This window comes from Littorina saxatilis, linkage group LG14 (assembly GCF_037325665.1).
Source record: "Littorina saxatilis isolate snail1 linkage group LG14, US_GU_Lsax_2.0, whole genome shotgun sequence".
Taxonomy (NCBI): Eukaryota; Metazoa; Mollusca; class Gastropoda; order Littorinimorpha; family Littorinidae; genus Littorina; species Littorina saxatilis.
The window spans coordinates 23,383,247-23,396,524 of NC_090258.1; the positions used below are offsets into that span (position 1 = coordinate 23,383,247).

Consider the following 13,278-nt stretch of genomic DNA (forward strand, 5'->3'; position numbering starts at 1 on the left):
AGGAGTGATGGCGGAGGCAGCACGACTGCTATCACTGGAGCAGCACTTCACCACTCCTTACCATGCCCAGTGCAACGGACTGGTGGAAAGGTTCAATGGTACCCTGAAAACCATGCTGAGGAAACTGGCTCAGGAGAAACCACGCACGTGGGACAGGTACATCCCAGCACTGCTTTTTGCATACCGCGAGGTTCCTCAGGAGAGCTTGGGTTTTTCCCCATTCGAGCTGTTGTACGGCAGACAGGTACGCGGTCCCATGGCTATCCTGCGTCAGGCTTGGACGGACGAAGAAGCTGACGAGGAGGTGCAGACGACAGCGACCTACATCGTAGAACTCAGGAACAGGATTGAAGAGACCTGCAAACTGGCTCAAGAGAACCTGGGAAGAGCAGCACAGCGTTACGCGCGAGGATTCGACCGCAAGGCACGGCCGCGCAGCTTCAAGATTGGAGAACGGGTGTTGCTACTTCTACCTGTCAAACACAACAAGCTACAACTGCAGTGGCAAGGACCTTTTGAGGTGACAGCGAAGGTGGGCCAGAACGACTACAGGATCGTCATGAACGGGAAAGCACGCCTGTACCACGCCAACCTGCTGCGCGCCTACATAGAGAGGACTGCCTACGGGGAAAAGGACAAAGTGACAGAGACAGTGGCCGTCGTGATGGACGAGACAACGGAGGAACAGGGAGGAGGACGTGTACCAGTTTGTCCGCTGGAGGCTAGTGAGGATCACACGGACGTGCACATCTCACCTGATCTTGGGGACGACCAGCAGGCGGACCTGCAAGAGATCCTGAAGGATGCAGCACGGGTCCTTACAGACATACCACTTCAGACGCATCTAGAGGAGTTTACCTTCGACTTGCTGGAGAAACAGCCAGTGAGGACGAAGCAGTATCCCATGCCTCATGCCCAGAAGGAGGTGGTCAGGAAGGAAATCGCCGACATGACGAAGTTGGGCGTCATCGAGCCAGCAAACTCTCCCTACAGTTCACCGATTGTACTTGTGAAGAAGAAGGATGGACGCGTCAGGTTCTGTGTCGACTACCGGAAGCTGAACAAGATTACGGCGTTTGACGCGGAACCCATGCCTGATGTGGACTACCTCTTCAGCCACTTGGCCAAGGCCAAGTACTTTTCCAAACTGGACCTCACCAAGGGATACTGGCAAATTCCGGTTGCCGAAGAAGATCGCCCAAAGACTGCATTCACCACTCCATTCGGCCAGTTCCAGTGGACAGTCATGCCTTTTGGACTACAGAATGCAGGTGCCGTCTTCACTCGCATGATGAGGAAACTTTTGGAACCGTTGAAGCGCGAGGACATCAGCAGTTTCATCGACGATGTGCTGATCGCGACTGAGACATGGACTGAACATCTCGACGCCCTGCGCGACGTGTTCGGAAGGTTGAAGGACGGAAATCTGGGAGCTAAACCGTCCAAGTGCTACTTGGGATTTCGGGAATTGTCTTTCCTGGGTCATGTTGTCGGCGAGGGACTGCTCGTTCCAGAGGACGACAAGATCCAGAAGATTCGGGAGGCGGAGCCACCGCGCACTAAGAAAGAAGTCAGGTCTTTCATGGGCCTTGCCGGCTTCTACAGACGCTTCATCCCGCACTTCGCCGAAATTGCACTACCACTGACCAACCTTACCAAGAAACTACAACCGACCGTTGTAGTGTGGACTGAGGAATGCAGCTCCGCATTCAACACCTTGAAGAGGCGACTCACCAGTCAGCCTATACTCCGGCTACCAGACCTGAACAAGGACTTCGTGCTGAGGACAGACGCTTCAGGGAAAGGACTTGGGGCAGTGTTGCTTCAGGAGACAGAGGGGTTTTTGTACCCTGTTTGCTTCGCCAGCCGTAAGCTGACCTCGGCCGAGGCAGCATATGCAACGGTTGAACGCGAGTGTCTCACCATTGTCTGGGGCATCCAGAAGTTCGAAGCGTACCTGTACGGACGGACCATCAACCTCTGCAATATCTTCAGGTTGCAAGGTTGGCAAACGCCAGACTTATGCGCTGGGCGTTGATTCTCCAACCGTACCAATTCACGGTACGCGTCATTCCGGGCGCCAACAATGTTGGAGCCGATTTTCTCTCTCGGGCTGTAGAGGAGAACATGACTGGGAGCGAAACCGAGGTTTCGTCTTGAAGAGGGGAGGTGTGTCACAATCTAGTAACATAGACCAAGAAAGTGTCACTCAGTGGGGTGCCTTCTCTTGGTCAATTGCGACAGAAAGCGCCTGTGCGTGAGTCGGGGCTATACGGCAGAGTTTTGCTGACAGCGCAGAGCACGCGGAGATTGTGCCGCACGGATTTTTCGGGGGTAATTCTGCTGGCGAGGCAGAATTGTGGATAGCTGAACTTGATATGTGACAAGGTTAGTCACGTGTTTTTGTCAAGGTGGTCTGTCTGAGACACCGTAACTGGACACTTGACACTCAGCGGCAGAAGAAGAAGGATCGATACAGCGGTTTCTAGAGTATGAGGGTCTTCACCGAATAGATTATTCGGGCACTCTAGAGGAACTTCAACGAGATATCACCTTCTCACCGCCACATGTTCGCTGAGGACGAGTCGTCAATTTTCCTTCGCCGTGCGATGGTCTTCGCATAAGTATTCGGCAAGGGTTTTTTGGATGTTGTTGTCACTGTTGACGAACAGAGGCCATTCCAGGGAGGAAGCGGGTTTTGCTTCCATGAGAGTGCTACATTCATAGGCTGTTTGAGGTAATAAATCATTATTTAACGCTGTTGACGAGTCTGTGTTTGTGGAATGAAATACTCTCTGTTGTTCTTTCCAGGTTAGCGCATAATTTGCTCTCTGTGACGCTAAAATACTAATCTGTATATGGTTTTTGCAGATAGGGAGAGAAGGACGGAAAACGGCTGTTTTGTTGTTGTGAAAAGTCCATTTGTGCAGGCCCACGTGCTCGATGAGATATGTAAAGATGACATGTTTAAAGGTGGAGGGTGAGGGGTAGCTGACATGTTTAGTGCACCGATGCTTTCTGTTTGCAGCCTTTTCCTATCTTCTGTACGGCTGCCTTTTCGGGACACTGCTAGCTGCAGACGTGGTAACCGGGACCGGACTTAACCAGCAAACCGGCTAACCAGCGAACCGGCTAACCAGCTAACCAGCGAACCGGCTAACCAGCTAACCAGCGACTGGGTGCGGCGCCTGATGCCTCCACAGTTCCCTGCTTCGTCACCACGCTAACCAGCACTTCATTCGACGGAGCAGTTGTGGAGGCTAAAAAGACTAATTACAGGCCGTCCACCCAGTGGCGAAAGAAAGCTAAGTGCACCATGTCTTACGCACCCCGTTGACCACCGTTGTCATTTTTCTTATCTGTGATTATATTTGAGTAGTGACGACGTGGGGTGTGTGACACCTGCATGGACTAGCGCTTTTGGAGCAGAACAGTCTTATTTGTCTAACTTTACACGGGATCAGCGTGTTACTATAATTTTTTATATTCTAACTGGCATTTTGTCAGTGACCACGGGTTTTTTACGTTTTGTGAACGTAAAAGGAACATATTTTGAGTGAAGTCTCGAGGGAGGTGGCGAGTTTGTACATAAACAGGCGTCTGAAACTTATACTTCTGTTGTCTCTTTTTAATTGTATGACTGCGGGAGTGGATCGTGGTGTGGTTAGTTAGTTAGTAGAAACTAACCGTTTCATAATCACCTTAAGTGATATAGTGAAACGTGACAGACAGGGTTGATTCGTTCACTTTGAAGCATTTTAGCAACTGCAAAAAGTCATTCCGAAACGTGGTACCTGTGAGACAGTACAAGTAGAAATTTGTGGCGCTGTTCCTGTACCACAAAAGATTTAAGGAATCAAGGATCAAGGTTATCAGTCCAAAAATTGGACAAAACAAAAGGTACGTGCAGAAGGCAGATTTGAAATAATCACCTTATCTCAAGCCTCCATTATGCCATGCTCGCCTTATCACAGTCGTTGCCGTGTTGGTGTATGTATGTAGGGAGGCTGCTAGTGTAGGCAAATCTTGATCATGAATGAGCACTCGTCGCGCCGTGCCTTTTCTAATCGTCACACACACACACACACACACACACACACACACACACACACACACACACACACACACACACACACACACACAAACACAGTGTGATAATTTATTTGATGTTTCGATGTGTACGCGTGTGTGTATATGCGTGTATGTGTGCGTGTGCGTGTGCGTGTCTTAGTGCGTGTGTGTTAGTGCGTGTGTGTATTTGTGTGTGTTTGTGCGTGTATGTGTGTGTAAGTGGGTGTGTGTGTGTGTGTGAGTTTGTGTGTGTGTATGTGTGTGTGTGTGCGTGCGTGTATGTGTATGCATGTGTGTGTGTGTGTGTGTATATGTGTGTGTGTGCGTGTGTGTGTGTGTGTGTGTGTGTGTGTGTGTGTGTGTGTGTGTGTGAGTTTTAAGCGAGGGTAATACATCACATTTCCGTAAATCGAAACATCAAATAAATTATCACCAGTCACTTTACGACATGAGAATGGTAGATTCAGAACTAAATTAGGTTAATTTATTTGCTTTTAAGCAGTTTACTCACATACACACACACGCACACACACATACACACACACACACACACACACACACACACACACACGCACATGCACACACACACATACACACACTCACACAGTCATTCACATACACGCACACACACACACACACATACACACACGCACTAACACACACGCACACATACACGCACACGCACACATACACGCATATACACACACGCGTACACATCGAAACATCAAATAAATTATCACCAGTCACTTAACGACATCAAATTGGTAGAATCAGAACTAAATTAGGTTAATTTATTTTCTTTCAAGCTGTTTACTCACACACACATGCACACACACACATACACACACACACACACAGACACACAAACGCACAAACACACACACACACACGCCCGGTAGCTCAGTTGGTAGAGCACTGGACTTGTGATCGAAAGGTCGCAGGTTCGAATTCGGGCCGGGACGGACACGGGTCAACTTTATGTGCAGACCCAGAGACGGAAGCCATGTCCCACCCCCGTGTCATCACAATGGCACGTAAAAGACCTTGGTCATTCTGCCATAAGTGCAGGTGGCTGAATACACCTAAACACGCAGACACCTGGGTAGCGCGACTCCGTTGCTGCTTGCTTTCCACTGGTAGGAATCGACCCGAATTTCCCAGCGATGGGACAATAAAATAATTTATTCCCCCCTCTGCTTCTTTACCTCTGTAAACTTGTAGAGCTAGTTATTTTTCGATAATGACCCAGCAACCAAACAAATAACGAGCCAGCAACAGCCTGAATCCTCGATAGTGCAATGGGTTGAGAAGCTGTTCTGTTTCGGTACTACTTTTGCGACTGAAAAGTTCCAAACGCTCTAATGTACGAAGTATACATTTCTGGAGCAAACAATACAAACATACCGCATTTAAATTAACAACTACAGGCCTGAACACATGAATCTCCATATAAAATCCATGAGTTCGGTTGTTTTCTGAATCTAGATCTGACGTGCACAAACCGTTCATCACAAGCAAATTCCCAAGGCAAGTAACTCATACTCTAGCCGACAAGAGTAGTTCCCCTTCTTTTAACGCAGTTTCTTCGACAACACTGACTGCAATCCGACGGTCAGTTTTCAACAATATTTCATTTTATAAACAGATCACACGCAACCAAATGCACACATCTCATCAATTTAAACAACATAAAGCGGTTTCATACACTATTTTCCCCAGAAAACTGAACTTCATACAGTAATTAACGTTGGAACACGGGTGCAAAAGTTCGTCTGCTAGTCCCATTTGACGAAAGAACATTATCTTTAGCGATACTAAAACATAAACAGAACACACAATATCTGCCTTTACCGCCACAGCAGAATAACAGCTTATCTGTGTACTTGATTTTAGTCTAAAACAGGGAAACTGACAAGAAGTGTTAACAGAATGGAATGATTTGCACGGAACTATACAACCGCGCATTAATCGATCGCCTGCGCAGGTTGACTGGTTGAGTGATTCGGATTCGATCAAACTTTCGCACAAAAACTCCTGTTTTCTTTGAATAACTGAAGAAAGGGGGAATAAAGAGGTTACACACCTCGTCTCAGTGATTATTAAAAATAATGGTCTCAGTTCGCGGTCATGAAAAAGCTCGCTGAAGCTCGCATTTTTCATGATCCGCTAACTTCGACCATTATTTTTAATAATCACTGAGACTCGGCATGTAACCTCTACGGAAATGAAACACACACACACACATGCACACACACACACACACACACAAACACACACACATACATACACACGCATACACACACACACACACACACACACACACACACCCACACCCACACACCACACACACAAACACACACGCACACACACGCACAAACTCACTCGCAGGCCTGATATTGAAATTGTAACAGTTCTACAGCTATGAATGTACTGCTATGATTTATTACCTTCTGAGTATTTTCACGATGATTGTGTACATTTATGGAACGTTTAGCTTTTATAACGTCCCTACAAACACACACACACACACACACATACACACACAAACACACACACAAACACACACACACACACATTCATACTCGCACATAGATCAAACCCCCTCCCCCCAACACACACAGAGGAATAAGGACAGCAATTTTAGCTCAATAAAAAAGACAACAATAGCAACAACAAGAAATAGGGTTGACCAGAGATCAACAGGGCTGAAAACATGTAGCACGTGCGGTTTGTGCTTAGTGTGTGTGCAACCATAGGCGTTAGAGTGCGACTGTGTTAACATGTAGAACGTGCGGTGTGTGCTTAGTGTGTGTGCAACCATAGGCGTCAGATTGCGACTGTGTTAACATGTAGAACGTGCGGTGTGTGCTTAGTGTGTGTGCAACCATAGGCGTCAGAGTGCGACTGTGTTAACATATAGAATGAACCGCCCCATTACGAACCCCAATGTAGGAACTCAGGCTTTATTTTGAAAGGGCGTAAAAGGGAGGTTCGACTTGAACAGCCGAAGTTGGTGTTTTGGATAATGAGGATTGTAATGACAAGGACGAGAGACAGACAGGCAGTGAGAAAGTCTTTTCAGGCAGTAAGAAAGTCTTTTCAGGCAGTAAGAAAGTCTTTGAACAGTCGAGAAGATGGGATTGTTTGGAAAATGTGAAGTGACTGTGAAATAAAGCAGTACAAATGTTGAGTGCATGTTCTGTTAGTGATTGCTGATTGGCGGCTGTGTTGGTATGTCTGTTTAAGGTGTGTAGGTACATGGTGATTCGTTGAGAACAAAAATAACAAGGAGAAGAAACGGAAAAATGCTTTTATTTGAAACAATAGTGTAAAATTACAAGAACTACATTAAAAATCATAGTAAGGTACATACTGACCTGGGTAAAATGTATTTACGACAGTTATTATACAACCTAAAGAGGTAGTGTTCTTTAAGTACGTATAGAAATATTGCTTTTTGTGTGTAATTTACGTACATATTAAAAACAAAAGTTAAGTCAATTAGAACACACACACACACACACACACACACACACACACACACACACACAAACACACACACACACACACATCCACACACTTACACACACACACACACGCACACACACACACACACACGCACGCACGCACACACACACACACACACACACACACACACATACACACACACACACACACACACACACACACACACACTGCATTGCTGGCCGAAGATATAATGAACTCAACAATTGTACAGCTCTGAATTTGAATTATGACCTGCTATGCATTTTTTAAACTAAAATGAACAGTTTCGGAACGTTTAACTTTTATTACGCACACGCACACAGACACACACAGACACACAGACACACACATACACACATATACACACACACACACAAACACACACATACACACACACACACACACACACACGCACACACACACACACATACTAACACTAACACCAACAATCACCAACAATGGGAAGGCTGGGATCACACAGCCGAGTGTCATTCACTTCACGAATGCGATTGTGACGGTGCCCATGTGTCTGGCCAACACCGCTGGTTGACGCATATAGAAAACAATTGTCAGTAAGTGCTGGTGTCACATGACTAATGTGAAACAGTTTATTGGCTAATGGCAATGTGCTTAAAACTGTTAGCGCTAACCTTTCCACAGAGCGTATTCATCGGGGATCCGCCCTTTGCCTTGCCTTGCTTGTGCGCCCTTTCTTTCGATTTGAGAAGATTCTTCTCATCCTCCGTGTTAGTGACATGTAGCTTATCTTCTCCACATTACCAAATGATGCTTGACCCTCAATTTCCCTAAAAGCAGAAGTGGGTTTTTTCTGACAGATTTCAGGTGCCTGTGCCACAGTGAGGCTGTGCTTCTTCTTTCGACTTGCGAAAATTCTTCTCATCCGCCGTGTTAGTAGCATGTAGCTTATCGTCTCCACATTACCTAACAATGATGCTTGACCCAAAATTTCCCGCGGCTAAAAGCAGAAGTGTTTCTTTCTGACAGATGTCGAGCTGGACCAGCATTGATTTTGGAAGTCGATTGACTGCCCTACGGTTCATGTAGCAGACGACAGCCTTAGTTCAGTACTGAAATGAACTGTTTTCGCATATTTCAAGACAACTACGATGTAAACAGAACACGCGAAGGATTCAAAACACTCTTACCATGTAATCATAGCACCAACCTCCCAGATGAATGCAGGTCATTGCGAGAAATAACCTGCCAACTTTATTTTTGTTGCGAATGAGCGACCCAACGTGTGACTTTGACATCGGAGGACGTCACTCAGTTGCTTGGGGGTCGTTCATTTTTTGGGAGCATAGAACATACCGGAACATGTTTATTTTACCAATAAATAACTGAATACTAAAGAGAAACAGTATGCTTACGGGTACATTTAGCATAACTGTAACTCATACTGTTAGTTTCTTATCGATAAAACTGTGCAGAGGGTAATCAAATCGCAAAATGCATTTTCTGCGATTAAACCGTCAATACCCCCGAAATGCGCATAGCCGATACACACACAAAAGTAGATCTAACTCGACCTGTCCACACAATTATCCAAACGCCCGCAGAAAAATGTGCCATGTCAAACGTTCTAATCTATTGTAGTTACTGATAATATCGTTATTTAAACAATCGCAGTGCTCTAAAAGATTTATAGACCAAATCTTGAAAATATTTTTTTAACTCAGCGCTAGGCGCTTCGCTCAATTATTCATTTTCTAGATTTGCTCTATAAATCCCTCGCACTGTGATGTCTCAATAACTTGAATAATAATAATTATAATAATATACAAGAGGCAGGAAAATATGGCTCAATAAATAAGGCCTTGATAATAAAATTAAAGCCTTATTTCAAGGCCTTATTTCCATCATGGCCTTAGACACATAAGATCTTATTTCTGAAAGGTCTTGTCGTTTGGCATTTTTGACCCGCTGAGCCAACCATATCTGGTCACTTATCAGCTATGACGGCATGTCGCCTCGTCTCGCGGCAATGATATAGCTCAGGAGTATTGTGGGTGACGCAGGGCTGAATTCAGTTCGCCTATGTAAAGAAAAGGTACAGAGCATTCTCATTAGAGCTTTACTGCAAGGTGACAGTGAATACGTGTTTTTGAAGGTAAAGGGATTATCTTTGTATGTTGTAAATGTAGGTTTGTGTTTTTGTTTTTGTTTTTATATATTGCACTATTTACTTGATATGCAAATAGATTAGAGAGGTTTGCGAACTATCTCTGACTAGTTAGAAGTAGAGGAAGCAACGGTAAGAATAGCTCAGCATGCCTGTCTTTGGACAACTATAGCACTTTTACATACTGCTACAACATTTTGAAAACACCGTGACGTAGAGGTAAAACACAAATCGTTGATTGCGACATTAAAAATTAAGTCAATCAAACGGCCTGAAAGATTCAAACCAAATACATTGGCTAGAAAAAGCCTGCAAGCAACTTAGGTAAAGAAAACACATATCTATCTTAATATGCAAGGTTTGAAGATTCAAATGTGTATGTCTTTTGTCAGCCCAACAGAGCTTTTTTTATGTGTTGTTTATAATGTGTGTGTTGTTGTTTTTTTGTGGTTTTTTTTGGGGGGGAGGGATATAGTCAGAAAATATTGTGTTTAATTCATATAGTAAGAAACAACACACAGTCTCCTTTCGCGTTATTTAACAACTTGATTGTACTTAATAAACGTGTCTAAATTATTGTTTGGATACCGTCAACACCTAATAAAAAAATTGTAAAAACATTCAAAAAGTAAAGAAGTTGTTTTTTTGGTTAATGAGTAGAAAAAGTAATTTACACTCTAGAGCAGTCCATTTTACTCATATATCCCAGGTAGCAATGATGCCTTGGTATGCCAAACGTATACGTACATTTCTTGCCAGGAGCCGCAAAAGATTGGTTTGTATGCTGTTTTAGTGAATCCAAAAACAGTGAGACTGTCAACGTTCCCAAATTCAGAATCAAAAAACAAGAAGGTAAGTTGTTGGAACGTTTGATATTGACAAAACAGTACGTTACAATCACAAATATATCGACCCAACAGGTTTTTTTAAGTGCACAGACAAACAATTAGTAACAAGAACTTAGCTTGATAAAAAATGGTCGGCCGCTTGTTGCGAAGTTAGCTTGACCATTCTATCAAGAGAGTTCTAGTTACTAATTTTTGTCTGTGCGCTTAAAAGACCGTTCGGTCGATATATTTGTGACTGTAACGTATTGTTTTGTCAATACCAAACGTTCCAACAACTTACCTCTCTTGTTTTTGATGCTGTTTTAGTGGGTTTTGCAACACAAAACGACACATTTTATTGACTGTTTCAGTGTATTGCTTTCGCACTTTAAAGACGCCCTCGCTAACTGTAACATATTTCGCAAGTTATACGTGCATGTTCAAGTCATTTGAACCACGTGTCATGCGAATGTGCGACCGATCAATTGGTTTCAAATGTGAAAATAAATGTTCAGAAGTAAGATTAAAACAAATGCAATGACAAAGCTGCAATAAAATAACATTACAAATGATAAACAAGTCGCGTAAGGCGAAAATACAACATTTAGTCAAGTAGCTGTCGAACTCACAGAATGAAACTGAACGCAATGCAACGCAGCAAGACCGCATACTCGTAACATCGTCAGTCACCCGCTCACGGCAAAGGCAGTGAAATTGACAAGAAGAGCGGGGTAGCAGTTGCGCTCAGAAGGATAGCACGCTTTTCTGTACCTCTCTTTGTTTTAACTTTCTGAGCGTGTTTTTAATCCAAACATATCATATCTATATGTTTTTGGAATCAGGAACCGACAAGGAATAAGATGAAAGTGTTTTTAAATTGATTTCGAAAATTTAATTTTCATATTAATTTTTATATATTTAATTTTCAGAGCGTGTTTTTAATCCAAATATAACATATTTATATGTTTTTGGAATCAGCAAATGATGGAAAATAAGATGAATGTAAATTTGGATCGTTTTTAAAAAAAAAATATTTGTTTTACAATTTTCAGATTTTTAATGACCAAAGTCATCAATTAATTTTTAAGCCACCAAGCTGAAATGCAATACCGAAGTCCGGGCTTTGTCGAACATTACTTGACCAAAATTTCAACCAATTTGGTTGAAAAATGAGGGCGTGACAGTGCCGCCTCAACTTTCACGAAAAGCCGGATATGACGTCATCAAAGACATTTATCAAAAAAATGAAAAAACGTATGGGGATATCATACCCAGGAACTCTCATGTCAAATTTCATAAAGATCGGTCCAGTAGTTTAGTCTGAATCGCTCTACACACACACACACAGACAGACACACACACACACACACGCACATACACCACGACCCTCGTCTCGATTCCCCCCTCTACGTTAAAACATTTAGTCAAAACTTGACTAAATGTAAAAACATGTCATGTACATTCTGTTACTAGAACTGACTTTCTATTACATTTCAACACAAGAATTAGTTTCAACGGTCGGACTCTGTCACGGTGGGTGCGAACAATTTAGCCCAGCGCTGACATTGAAGACCGACCTTTGCTTGTGGCAGAAAAATGTTTGATAATCACCAGCTCACTTTCTCAACCTTTCAATAATTTGTTGCAGCCGTCAAATGTTCGTGAACATTTGGTAACACATTTATTATTCTCAATGCTTGATTTTTTGACAGTTTTCTCTCTCTGATATGGAATATGTGTTTCGCCTGTTACATAAAATATAAAACAGTCAGTCGGTTTATTAAATAAAATCCCGTCGCGATATAACCTTGAATAGTTGAAAACAACGTTAAACACCAAATAAAGAAAGAAAGAAAGAATTAAATAAAATCCCCCCCCCCCCCCAAAAAAAAAAGGTTTTTGGTTTGTTTGTTTTTTGGTTTTTTTTTTATAAAAAAGCCTATTTTATCCACACACACACACACACACACACACACACACACACATACACACACACACACACACACACACACAAACAATTCTTACATATTTAATTGTTCCTTAATAACTATTTCTTATCTATTCATGTTTTCCTTAGCAGCTATTTATAATGCCCTCATTAAAGCAAAATTCATTTTGTTTCCATTACATTCTTCTTTTCCATTACATTTATATAATTTTAAAACAAATGGTCACACTTTTTTTTTATTGAAATAAACAAAATCAAAGTAGATAAAAAAAATTATATAACAATCTGAAATTACTTCGAAATAAATATCAACTTGTTTATCTTATCTTATAACTTTCAATTTCAGCTTTAAAAAAAAAATGTTAACAATAATAATGATAGTAATACCAAAAATAATTAATAGTATATAATCTTTTTGTTTCTTCTTTTTTTTTCATTATCACCATTATTATTTATTCGTGCCTATAGATTCAAAAGTCTCCGCTTGCTTGTGTAACCGAGTGCCGAAACACTACGATCACCTCGGGAAGCGAAGTGCAATCAAACAGGATTGAAAATGCTAGGGCTAATTTCTTAGCCCTATAAAAACTGTTATGCAAACCCGAAGGTTTCCATGAACATGTTTTGATAGGGCTAAGAAATTAGCCCTAACATTTTCAATCTTGTTTGATTGCACTTCCCTTCCCGAGGTGATCGTAGTGTTTCGGCACTCGGTTACATCTGGCGCTTGCGAGCAGGAATGGGACTCGGCATGATATGTTCAGGTAATGGCATAATATGAC

General features: G+C 42.7%; 1 long non-coding RNA gene across 1 annotated transcript in view; it reads left to right on the forward strand.

Moving 5' to 3' along the window:
• Positions 1 to 9,580: 9,580 nt before the first annotated feature.
• Positions 9,581 to 13,278, forward strand: part of LOC138947382 (uncharacterized) — a 40,882-nt gene continuing 37,184 nt past the window's right edge. The window contains exon 1 of the long non-coding RNA XR_011449645.1: positions 9,581 to 9,709. This is a non-coding gene — a long non-coding RNA (uncharacterized lncRNA). The remainder of the gene's footprint in view (positions 9,710 to 13,278) is intronic.